At 38.8% G+C, this 13525-nt stretch overlaps 1 long non-coding RNA gene across 1 annotated transcript in view; it reads left to right on the top strand.

Moving 5' to 3' along the window:
• The first annotated feature begins 2998 nt into the window (after positions 1-2998).
• LOC145546658 (uncharacterized) overlaps positions 2999-13525 on the top strand; it is a 29343-nt gene continuing 18816 nt past the window's right edge. Inside the window, exons 1-2 of the long non-coding RNA XR_014083129.1 lie at positions 2999-3126; positions 3833-3965. This is a non-coding gene — a long non-coding RNA (uncharacterized LOC145546658). The remainder of the gene's footprint in view (positions 3127-3832; positions 3966-13525) is intronic.

Below are 13525 nucleotides of genomic sequence, written 5' to 3'. Positions count from 1 at the left end.
CATTATATCACATTGTTATATACATTGCTATATGTATAATACATCCCATATATATTAGTTACATTTTATATATTATTAAGAGGTTTAATTCCAAATGCACATTCACCTACACATTCATGCACACATATTCTCTCTTTTACACACATACACATTCACACAAACACACCTACACATTTCCTTGTGCTACTCCTTCTTTAAGGACTTTCAAAGTATACTGGTAGAATATTGAGTATTTCCTGATTGTGGCTTTAAATTATTCCCCTGGCTTGGCCAAACACTGAGAAGGTAGGTATCTATTCCTTCTGGGAACCCCCCAGTGTATTAAAAAGAACATTATTAGAGAATTTAAAGTAGAATTTTGCACACCTGCTTGAAATCACTGAATGCCTGATGGGTTTGATAATTTGCTACAATGGCTCACAGAGTTTAGGGAAACATTTACTGACATTTATCAGTTTATTGTAAAGGATGTTACAAAGGACACAAATGAATAGTGTGATAGAGAGGTACATGGAGCAAGGTCTGGAAGGGTCCCGGATACAGGAGCTTCTCTCTTCTCCACATAAGGTGGGATGTACCAGCAGATGAATGTGTTCACCAACACGGACGCTCTCAGCACTCCACTGTTTAGAGTTTCTATGGAGGCCTAATTATATAGACATGATTAAATCATTGGCAATTAGCCAATACCTCAGTCTCCAGCCTCTTTCCTCTCCCCAGAGGCTGGAGGGTGGAGTTGAAAGTTCCAACCCTCTAACTGTACCTTTGTCTTTCTGGTGACCAGCCCCAATCCTGAACCTATCTAAGGACCCCAGGTACTAGCCATCTCATTAGCATTCAAAAACACTCTTGTCAATCCAAAGATTCCTAGGGTCTTAGAAGTCCTGTGCCAGGACCCAGGGAAAAAGAAAAAGTTATATATTTCTTGCTGCTGCTGCTGCTAAGTCGCTTCAGTCATGTCCAACTCTATGCGACCCCATAGACGGTAGCCCACCAGGCTCCCCTGTCCCTGGGATTCTCCAGGCAAGAACACTGGAGTGGGTTGCCATTTCCTTCTCCAATGCATGAAAGTGAAAGTGAAGTCGCTCAGTCGTGTCCGACTCTTTGCGACCCCATGGACTGCAGCCTACCAGGCTCCTCCGTCCATGGGGTTTCCCAGGCAAGAGTACTGGAGTGGGCTGCCATTGCCTTCTCCGACTTACTATGTCACAATCATCACAGTGGGCAAATAAATTTAGTATATGTGGAGCTAAAAGGGATTTTGTCTATTATGGAGAATCCATTCATACTCAAGGACTTGTGAACAAAGAATCATTTATTCAAGATTTTGAAGAGAAGAGAGATAAGGAGTACACATAACACACATTTTACTCAGAAAAGAATTTCTGTACAGTCACCTACTAGATGTAGCACATGCCCCAACTCTCCAAGTCTTTCTCTTTCCTTTCCAAAATTATTTAGGTCTTTTCAACTTCTGATTCCAAATTTAGATTCCCTGAATCCACTATCTCATACACTATGGAAGAATTGTTGCTGATAGTAATAAATATAAAGATTCTGTTTGCTGTAAGCAAACAAAAGATGGGCTTTCCTGGTGGCTCAGTGATAAAGAATTCGACTGCAATGAAGGAGATGCGGGTTCAATCCCTGGGTCAGAATAATACTCTGGAGAAGAAAATGGCAACCCACTCTAATATTCTTGCCTGGGAAATTCCATGGACAGGGGAGCTTAGCGGACTATAGTCTATGGGGTCGTAAAAGAGGGCTACAGTCCATGGGATCACAAAAGAGTCATGACAACAAACAATAGGTAATCCATTTATTACTATTTAAAACTTCCTAAAAGTGACATAAATAACTATACATTTTAAAATTATGTTATCTATATATCAAATACATAAGAAGGATGAATAATCCTGTAAGAGGCAGACTGCTGAACAGGAACTAAAAATGCAAATGTATAGGGAAACAAGAACTTGCTCTGTATAAAATTTTCAGCATATTTTGGGCATCTATATATGCTAAGACTAAACTATCTCATCTCCCAGGAAACTTTCTTATTCTCCATTCAATACTCTACAAACTCCTTAATTCTAGAGAACATATCTCCAAAGATCTGGCAGAATCAAAATTTCAAAAATGTGGACCCCATAATTTTGAAGATTAAAAAAGATGATATCTTGTAGGAAGTGAACACTCAATAAATGTTAATTATGATTATCATTCTTGCAGTCCGGTCTACTTTCCTTCATGCACAGAGGATGTGGGGGCAGGACTAGGAGGGTAAGAGGAAAGGTTATTAGATCTCTCTCTGTAGGATAATCTCCAGACAGACATGTGACTGATTTCACTTCCTACTATGAAGGACAACCCAAGGAGAAGTTGCCTAACCTAGCCATAACTCAGGGTAGACTGAGGATAGCAGTGCATCATTTCTGACCAAATCCCAAAGACAAAAAAAAAAAAAAAGTCAGAATGAAGCAAGCAACATGTCCAAGAAACAAGCCTAGAAGCCAATTCTGTGAATTGGAAGCATTTTAACTGAAAGTAAAGCCAAGCCCAGATGAGAAAATGGACACAAAGCAAGCAAGGCTGTCATGGGAGCCATCATGGAAGGGAAGAGAGAAAGAGAAAATAAACATTAATTCCAGATGCAGGTAGGGGCTTCTGCATGGTAAAGATAGAAATGGGTAATAGTCAACAGTTAATAACTTTCAAATTCAGTCTCACATTCTAGAGTAAACATGAAATCTGTTTGTTAAATTGATAAGTATTTAGTAACTGTGATCCATCTCAGTCAAAATGTAGCTGCATGCGTAGGATAGGGGGAGTGAGTAACTGCATTAGGAGAACAAAATTACGTTGCTTAGTTTGGCAATTCAGAGCTTCAGTAATTAAACCAAACCTCATCTCTTGTCAAACTGGTAAAGTGAAAGTGAAAGTCGGTCATGTCTGACTCTTTGTGACCCCATAGAATGTATAGTCCGTAGAATTCTCCAGGCCAGAATACTGGAGTGGGTAGCCAGTATTCTCCAGGGGATCTTCCCAACCCAGGGATCGAACCCAGGTCTCCTGCATTGCAGATGGATTCTTTACCAGCTGAGCCACAAGGGAAGCCCCAAACAGGTAAAAGAAACACCATTTTCTGGTGACAGTTCCAGTTTGAATTGACATTTAAGTAATGATGTGAACCTAAGTTCCCATGGGTACCTTGTCAGGTATTCCCAGATATTTAATCTGCTTCCACAGTCACTAAATAGATGAAATAAATAATATTGATGCCTGTTTTTCTGTCAACTTTCCATTACTCACAAAGAATGTGCTAAATAAATGTACTGTTAAAGTAAAAAAAAAAAAAAAAAAAGGAAAAACAAAAACTAGTTGCTTTCCTTCTTTCTGCCCCAAAGTAACCATATTTGAATGTTTTTTGATCCTGAGGTTTAATCCTGGTGATCTCTCCATTGTCTGGTATTCTTCTAGAATGAGTCCAGCAGCTTGCCCATAAGTAATTACCCAGTATGTTCATTACTGGGCTCCCCTACTGGCTCCAATGGTAAAGAATCTACCTGCTAAGCAGCAGACCTGGGTTTAATCCCTGCGTCAGGAAGGTCCCCTGGAGAAGTAAGTGGCAACACACTCCAGTATTCTTGCCTGGAGAATTCCATGGACAGGGGAGCCTGATGGGCTACAATCCATAGGGTCACAAATAGTCAGACACAACGGGGCGACTAACACACACTCGTGTTCATTATCATAGATAAAGATCTCTGATGCTTATTTTTAAAAATAACATCCAAGTATGGCCAAAGCTGTATTTGCTCTCTCTTTACAGCACCAGAAATGTTAATGATTGCCTGAAATACATCCAACTAAAGTGGCATTCATAGCAATGCTGCCTTGTCATCTATGTGATTCCAAGGTTTGGGGCAAGATCAGATCTCCTGTTTAGTCCTCTTCCTCAGTGGGTAGGTAAACTCCTAGGCTGGTAATTTCTCCTCATTTCTGACCTGTGGGTGGGTTGTCTCTTTAAATATCTTCTTCATGGAGCTTAAGCTCAAAGTTCTGGTTCTGGATGAAGCTCCGGGTGCTGGACTAGGCAATCAGACTGATTTAGAATTCTCCAACCACACAGGATAAAGACAAGGAAAACTCAATACACTGCCCACAGATAAAACAGGAAATGTAAGGCAAGTATATGATCCACCAAATGCTCAATGGTAGTAACTGGGAAGAGATGGAAAATTCACGTGAGCATCCAGGTTTAGAATGTAGCTTTGGAGTGCAGGACCTCACAATTTTTCTGAATCTGGAAAAATGAGGTTTGAGTTCTCATCTATGATTTGAAAAAACACCATGAGAAGTATCAGGTAAGTTTGAGCAAATGTGGTTGATTGGGTAACAATGAAGTTAAGACCACCCAAAGGTAAATTTTTGTGCTAGAGAAGCTCCAGCCAAGATTCTTCATATAATAATTGTTACCTGACAGAGTTGTATTACACACAATGATCAGAGCAGCACCTTTTCACAAATGATTTCTAAAAGTTGTATACACCCTATGAGAAAAAAAAAAAAACAATAAAGAGTGCTCATATTTTTAAGTGAGGTTTCAAGTTATTCAAAGACCAGTGCTTAAAAAAAATGACAGTTTGGAAACTTTTGTCCTCATTTTATGTTTCTGGTTACATGGCATGCGGGATCTTAGTTCCCCAGCCCGGGACTGAACCTATGTCCTCTGCAGGGGGACAGAGGCTTAATCACTGGACTGCCAGGGAAGTCCACGGAAATTTCTCTCTTTAAAACTGTCCTTAGTCCAAAGACTGTTCTCTTTGTCTGTGTCTTGATTCCTGCCCTGCACATAGGCTCATCCATACCATTTTTCTAGATTACATACATATGTTAATACATGATATTTGTTTTTCTCTGACTTACTTCACTCCGTATAATAGGCTCTACATTCATTCACTTCACTAGAACTGACTCAAGGAAGGAGCGGGTGGGATGAGTGAAGAAAGTAGTATTGAAACATATACATTACCATATTACCATATGTAAAATGGATAGCTAGTGGGAAGTTGCTGTACAACACAGGGAGCTCAACATGGCACTCTGTGACACCTAGAAGGGTGGGATCGGGTAATGGGGAGGTTCCAGAAGGAGGGGACATGGTATACTTATGGCTGGTTCACGCTGCTGCGTGGCAGAAGACAACACAATACTGTAAAGCAATTATGCCCCAATTAAAAGCAAATTTTAAAAAACCGTCCTTTCCTGTCACTGAATTTTGCTATTCTATATGTTAAAAACCAATATGCAGAAATTACACCATTTATAACACATGCACATACACACACACATTTTGGGAGACTTTTTCAGTGGAACTTAAAGATAGGCACCCCAGGTCTCCATTTATGGAGATAACTCAAAAGACTAAATTCTCTGTTTCTTGATAAACCAGGATCCAACTCATGTTTTTAATTTATACAGATAGATGCTACCATTGCTTTTCCATCTGCTGAATTCAGGGAAAAGCCCACACCTTTTTAATCCATTGTAGTTAAATTCATTAAAAATCATAGAAGCAAACTTCATTAAATAACATTTTTCACCTACTCATAAAAATCACCAGTTATTCCTTTTCTTTTTAATTCAACTGTGCTTGAAAACTCCAGTTCAAATTATCCTACACAGTTGGGTAGGTCATGGTTACCAATTTGCATATAGATGACTTTGTTTAAAAAATGGGCTTGACACAGCCTATGAAACAGCAAAGTAGGGAGCAGGGTACTGTCCAGATTGATTTTCCTGAAGGGCTTAGGGAATTATACCTGCAACAATAACTCATGCAGGCAACAAGAAGCCTTGGAAAAAAAAAAAAAGGCTATATTTTTTGAGTAAACAAATTATATATATATTACAGTTATAAAAATGTCTTAGCACATATGTTCAAAATTCTTAGTCATAAAATCTAACTGAAAAAGTCTTTTACTATTTACCAAGCGGCATTTGCGTGTTATTTTCACAAAGGAGAAAAAAGATCCTAAATGTTCTGTGTTTTATCTTTGCTGTGGGTCACAAAAGACAGGTAAAACCTATACTTCTGATTTTAGATTATTTTACAATGAATGCTGGATTAATATGTCATTTAAGAAAAATCCTGACCTGAAGAATGCAGCTTATTTTGTCTGGCCATCCTGGAAAACAGTACTTTACCAGCAGTTTTCATTTTCACCTGGCTCAGATATTCATCTAAATACTCCTTGATATGCTCTGAGTTTTTATCTGTTTATTAGTTTTAAAGCAGCTTATTTACATATCATATAATTCACTCACTCTAAATGTACTATTCAATGATTTGTGGTAAGTTTACAGAGTTGTGCAGTCATTACCACCATCTAATTTTAGACCATTTCCTAGACTCCAAAACTAAACATTGTGTCCATTTGTAGTCACTCCTCATTTTCACACTCAGCCCCAAACAACCACTAATCTGTCTTCTGTCTCTATAGATGTGCTCTTTCTGGATAATTCATATAAATGGAATCATATAACATGTGGCATTTTGTATCTGGCTTTTGATGGGTTCATTGATGGTGGCTTTTAAATAACAGTAAAAGTATTAATTGAGAATAATTCAGCAGTCCTCTCTGTCCTGTGTTCCATTCATTTAGTATATACATATATATGCAAAGTGAAAGTGAAAGTTGCTCAGCCGTGTCCAACTTTTTGCAACCCATGTATAGTCGATATATAGTCCCATGGATCGTCCTCATGTACGGTCTGGAATTCTCCAGGCCAGAATACTGGAGTGGGTAGCCTTTCCCTTCTCCAGGGGATCTTCCCAACCCAGGAATTGAACCAGGGTCTGCTGCATTGCAGGCAGATTCTTTACCAACTGAGCTATCAGGGAAGCCCTGTACATATATTTATATATATATGTAAAGAGCCAAATGAAGATAAAAACGCATTATTAGCCAAAGATTTTCAGTTGGGACACAGGGATAAAATTCATATTGTGGTGTGGACTGTCTCTCCATTCTCATCCCCAGGCAAGAGAGTAGATCCTTTGGACCTTCCAAGTTGAGCTAACAAAAGAAAACTCTGGCTCTTTCATATGTCCCAGTTTTCGTGAAGACTCCAAAGTGGTAAAGAGGATGCATGACACCACCAGCATCCCTCACAAAATTCAGAATGCGCAAGCAGTCATCTAGGTTAGGGGAGCCAGCAGAGCTAGCTCACAGCAAAAGCATGCTTTCAGAACCCAGTTAACAGTCCAGAGGCAGATTTCTGATGCAAGACAAAGCCAGCAGATAGAGAAAGAAAGCATTAAAGAAAGAGAAATACATTATTTCAGCCACATGTTTGTAATCCACAGTCTGGAATGTTAACCACATTTGGGAAAATTTTTGTGACATCACACCTCCCACATTCAGGGCAGAAAGCTGTTTCTGCATTAGCCTGTGTGTCACACAGTAGAATCTGACCCTCTCCTATCTTTGAAAAGTGTGGACAATTGCCATGGTGGTGCTCCCAGTCTCCACGACTTACTCGAAGCTCCTTTCTTGTTTTGCTGTCTCCCCACACAGCAAAACAACATCATTTCAATATTCACCTTTAAGTTTTTCATTTCTGGCTTACAACTTGAACTGACCCTTAACTCCATTTAGAAGCCAGGCACTCCATAATTAAAACAGGAGAAAAGAGTTTTTAGGCTGAATGTCTTAAATTCTATGGCTGCTGTATCTTCTACTGCCATTCTCATTAAGATCACAAGTTATTATCAGACAATGTGTGTATATTTTACCATAGACAGTGGCTATTATCATAGAGCTTCCCTTATAAAGTCACTGAGGGGTAATTACCTAAACAAATTCCCTCACATTAGCTCTCTACACATTTCTTGGTCTTAGTTTGATGTTAGTACTCAATGAGCCTATGCCTTCAGAGACCATTGAGATCTTTGCTATATTTTTTCTCAAAACTTACCTCTTCTTCACCAGTTAGTTCTCTTAAGCTTGTATAATCTTTACTACTACTCTTCTGTTATTCCAAATTCTAACTGCTGTAGGAAAATAGTTAACTTTGTCCTGACTTATGGATACAGGAGGAATAATGGAAAAACTAGAAGTCTAGATATCAAAGCAAAGTCTGCTCATTATTTCTCTTTTGCTTTTATGACCAAGGTTGGCCCTAGGAAATCCTTGGAGAAATGAACCTGCTATTCTATACTAAGTTTCCTAAGAGAGATTCCTAATCTGAGGAAAGAAATTCTCTCTCTCTCACTGCTCCAGACAAGATCCTGGACAAAGCTTTCTGGACCATTTTGAAGAGACCTCTTGCTAAACACAACGTTAAACTTCTGTCTGGGGACACAATAGAAGCTGTACACCTAACACCTAGTAGCCCAGTCTTCAAAACCAGCATGCTGTGCTTAGTCGCTCAGTCATGTCTGACTCTTTGTGACCCCATAGACTGCAGCCCACCAGGCTCCTCTGTCCATGGGATTCTCCAGGAAAGAATACTGGAGTGAGTTGCCATGCCCTGCTCCAGGGGATCTTACCAACCCAGGGATCAAACCCAGGTCTCCTGCATTGTAGGCAGATTCTTTACCCTCTGAGACACCAGAGAAACCCAAGAATACTGGAGTAGGTAACCTATCCCTTCTCTGGGGATCTTCCTGACCCAGGAATCAAACCACAGTCTCCTGCGTTGCAGGCAGATTCTTTATCAGCTGAGCTACCAGGGAAACCAGCATGCATCAGTTAAAACCAATTTCCCAGCCAATGGGAACCAACCCCACTGCAACTAAATGAAGTCTATCCATCCTCCCATGGAATAATTTGTTCCGCAAATAGTAATCCTTATTTTTATTCTAAAAGATACCTACCTTGTGCACCATGTGTTAAAATGGGAGGCACTGATTATTCCTCCCACAAATTCTAGTCAGTTGAAAGACCACAGAAACATTGCCGAGGGGTAAGTTTACAATATCTTCTTTAGGTGGAGAATATGGAATAAGGAGAGCTGAAATATGCTCGGGTCTGTTAGACTGAAGCTCAGTTTTCTCACTTGCTTTACAGAGAATGGAAATAAGATAAGACCTTATATAGCCTAGGAGAGAGGCAACAATACCAAGAGAGCAAAAAAGATAGATTTAGGAGGACGCTACACGTGAGCCATAATCTTTAACAGAAAAATGAAGTTGGATAAATTACCTCTAATGGAAGGAGTAAGTGAGAAAACAGAGAAAAAGACTCTACCTCTCTCTGTTTTCTCAATAGCCTAGGAGGTTTGTGGGAAATTTTCTTATGTAATGGTTAAAATAATATGAGAAGAGAAAAAATAGGATAATTCTTAGATTCTTTGGAATGAAAACCTCATGCCACCCACCTTACTTTATGAATAATTAAGTGTGAAGTTTAAAAAGTGTACCATGGCAATTATGAACATGGGCTCTTGAGCTGCACTATTCAAAGTCTACTTCTGTCACCTACCATTTGAACAGCCTCAGATAAATCATTTAAACGCTTTCATTTTTTCTGTAATAAAAGGTGATGATAGGGTCTACTTTATAGATACTAAGTTCACAAAAAATATTTAACAAAATTCTTCAGTGTCAGTTATGATTATTATTATATGTGACAAGCATAAAACTATATAATATTACTAATTAATTTTACATTAAAGAATTAGAATAGCTCTCAGCAGTCTCTCTCATCTAGGATAATTATGCCCCCTTTATCATCAACTGTTGCTAATCAGATCTTATTTTTATTTATTTATAATTGCTAGCCTTTGCATCTTTACTTGGCCCATGTCATTACAAAGAATACTTGCTTCTTCCAAATGCTCTGCAAAGTATCTTTGCTGAGCTTCCCTAGAAATAGATTTATAGCTCTATTTCTTGGTAAGTTTCTATATTTCTACCATACTATAATACCAAAAGGAATTTTTATAGCCATGATGCTTTAGTCAGGAAAAATTATGTGCAGATCAATACTCTTGAGGAGAGGATTCCCATTTGAGTAGAGTCATGGTTTCCATGATTCTTTCTGCATGCTACTGTCAAAAATAGTTTCTCTAACAACATAAGTTTTTAACTTAACTCTGCCACGCCTGCTACATAACCCAGTAGTTTTCAAATACTATCTTAGGTCAGCTATAGTAGAATTACCTGGGGCAAGTTTCCAAAATGTCAAATTCCTTAGTTCTTACTTCCAAAGATTCAAACAAGGCTGGAGTGAAGAGGAAAAGTGCCTATGTTCTGTGTATTTAAATTATACTTCAAACATAATTGGTGACAGTGTTTGTAAGACATGTAAAAAGGCTAATTTCTCTATCATACAAAAAATACAGAAAAGGCTAACAATATGAAAGAAAATGGGTCAAGAAGATGAACAGATGGCACACACATGTGCACACACACAAATGGCCAACAAATATATGAAGAAATGCTCAACCTTATTCATAATTAAAGAAACACAAGTATAACCAGGAACAAGATGCCAATTTTCACAGTCAAGATGGGCCAATATTACAGTTGGAGATTACTTCAGTAAATGTATGTGTAGTGCATCAGTAACTTTCAATTCTCCCTGGTGGGAATTCAGATTAATCCAAAAAACTCTAAAAATCAATTGCAACGTCTTATCAAAATTTTAGGGCTTCCCTGGTGCCTTAGGCAGTAAAGAATCAGCCTGCAATTCAGGAGAGGCAGGTTGGATCCCTGGGTAGGGAAGATCCCCTGGAAAGGGGAATGGCAATCCATTCCAGTGCTCTTGCCTGGAGAATTCCATGGACAGAGGAGCCTGGCAGGCTGCAGTCCACAGGGTCACAAAGAGTCAGACATAACTGAGCGACTAACACTTTCACTTTCATCAAAATTTTAAAAGCATATATCGTTGGAAGCAACAATCTACCTACTCTAATACAACCCTTAAATACATTCAGAATAGTATGGGAAAATAAATATGTAAGGATAAAGATTAATAATAGAATGACATTTGAGTTTTCTATATAAGAGCAAAACAAACACAACACCCATCCCCAGGGAAACAAGAAAAACTAATAGAGACCTGGTTAAATGAACTATGCTTTCACATACTTGCATATGCCAGACCCAATGAAAAGACAAGTGGATCTGTGTGTGATAATATCACACCTCCAAATGATTATTGGGAGGAAATAAAGAAAGTACAAAATAGAATGCATAGGCTGATCTTATTTGTGGTGGTGTATATCTCATGGAGCATGTATCTCCAATACTTTGGCCAACCGATACGAACAGCCGACTCATTGGAAAAGACCCTGGTGCTGGGAAAGGCTGAAGGCAGAAGGAGAAGAAGGCGACAGAGGATGAGATGGTTGGATAGCATCACTGATGCAATGGACATGAACTTGAGCAAACTCTGGGAGATAGTGAGGAACAGGGAAGCCAGGCATGCTGCAGCCCATGGGGTCACAAAGAGTTGGACACAACTTGGCAACTGAAAAACAATATCTCATACACTTCTGGAGCCCTTACATGTTACACTATGGAAATATTTAGTTTAGTTTAGCTTAGCTTTTAATTTCTAAGAATTTTCTCCTGGTGAATTTGGTCTGTTGTCAGATTTGGAAATAACTATTACAGTATCCAAATTGAGTAAATACTACATTGCTTCAGTTAATCACACATCTGGTTAACACAGAGTTATCTCACTGGGCTGCTAAAAGATTAAATAAGATAATAAATGAGAAAACACTTTGATTCTAAGAGGCTCTTGATGAAGGTGAAAGAAGAGAGTGAAAAGGCTGGCTTAAAACTCAACATTCAAAAAACTAAGATCATGGCATCTGGTCCCATCACTTCATGGCAAATAGATGGGGAAAAAATGGAAACAATGGTAGATTTTATTTTCTTCGACTCCAAAATCACTGCAGCCATGAAATTAGCCATGAAATTAAAAGATGCTTGCTCCTTGTAATAAAAGCTATGACAAACCTCAACAGCATATTGAAAAGTAGAAACATCACTTTGCCAACAAAGGTCCAAATAGTCAAAGCTGTGCTTTCCCAGGCTTCCCTGATGGCTCAGTTGGTAAAGAATCTGCCTGCAATGCAGGCAGAGTTCAATCCTGGTGTTGGGAAGATCCCCTAGAGAAAGAAATAGCAACCCACTCCAGTAATTTTGCCTGGGAAATCTCATAGACAGTGGAGCCTGGCAGGCTACAGTCTATGGGGTCACAAGAGTCAGACATGACTGAGTGACTAAATCACCATGGTTTTCCAGTGGTCATGTACGGATGTGAGAGTTGGACCCAAAAGAAGGCTGAGCACCAAAGAATTGATGCTTTTGATTGGTGATGCTGGAGAAGACTCTTGACAGTCCCCTGGACAGCAAGGAGATCAAACCAGTCAATCCTGAAGGAAATCAATCCTGAATATTCATTGGAAGGATTGATGCCGAAGCTGAAGCTACAATACTTTGGTCACCTGATGGGAAGAGCTGGCTGATTAGAAAAGACCCTGATGCTGGGAAAGATTGAGGGCAAGAGGAGAACGGAACGACAGAGGATGAGATGGTCGGATGGCATCACCAAATCGATGGACCTGAGTTTGAGCAAGCTCCAGGAGATAGCAAAGGTCAGGAAAGCCTGACATGTTGCAGTCCTGGGATCGCAGAGTTGGCCACAGCTTAGTGACTCAACAACAACAAAGCATTGTGTAAATTATTTTTATCACATTCAAGATTGGTTTAACATCTTAATCATTACTATACTGACTACAAACAGAGACATACAGCTAAATAACACAAATGACATGACCTTGAGATATTTACACTCTAAACATGTAAAGAAAAAAAAGCGGGACACACTATACCACCACTACAAAAGAGGCATGCAAAAATTACCATGTGAGCATGGTTTGTTGCACAAAAGAAATACTTAACACAGAATGTTAAAATTTCCTCAGGCAAATAAAAGAAAAGAGGACATTTACAGGAAAGGAAAGATACCAATCAATGAGTATATGAATGCATGAGAACATGACTTACTCAGAAAAATGTGAATAATTCTATGTAGTGGACATATGGAAGGTACTATTAATTTTTCATCAAATTTTTTATTAAATAAAATACACTTGACAGTACTGGCCACATTCTGATCTTTGTGATAATGCTGGAAATACTTTCATATCCTACTGTGCATGTTGATATGCCTGTGTCAAAGAAGCAAAAGGACTGATCAAGCCTGGGGTTAGGATGGTGAGTAAATCAGCATTTCATGAAATTACAACCTAGCTTCTGAGGAGCTTTTAATTTGTTTTCTATACAAATCTATTACAGGAAAACCAATGACTATATTTGTTACATGCTTATGCTTATGTTATTGTACAGCTAGTCATCTGGACACAATGAGCAGTAGAGAATAATTACCAAAAAACAGACAGAGCATTGTGGGGAAAGACAATGCTAATGGGTGGAATATTTGTGAGTCTAATTATATTTGTAAGTAAAAAGTATTTTCCATCTTCTTTTTTGGCCCAT

Source organism: Giraffa tippelskirchi, chromosome 4 (assembly GCF_054371585.1).
Source record: "Giraffa tippelskirchi isolate mGirTip1 chromosome 4, T2T-mGirTip1v1.2.pri, whole genome shotgun sequence".
Classification (NCBI taxonomy): domain Eukaryota; kingdom Metazoa; phylum Chordata; class Mammalia; order Artiodactyla; family Giraffidae; genus Giraffa; species Giraffa tippelskirchi.
Note: the sequence above shows the minus strand (reverse complement) of the source record. Positions and strands in the feature narration are given on the sequence as shown.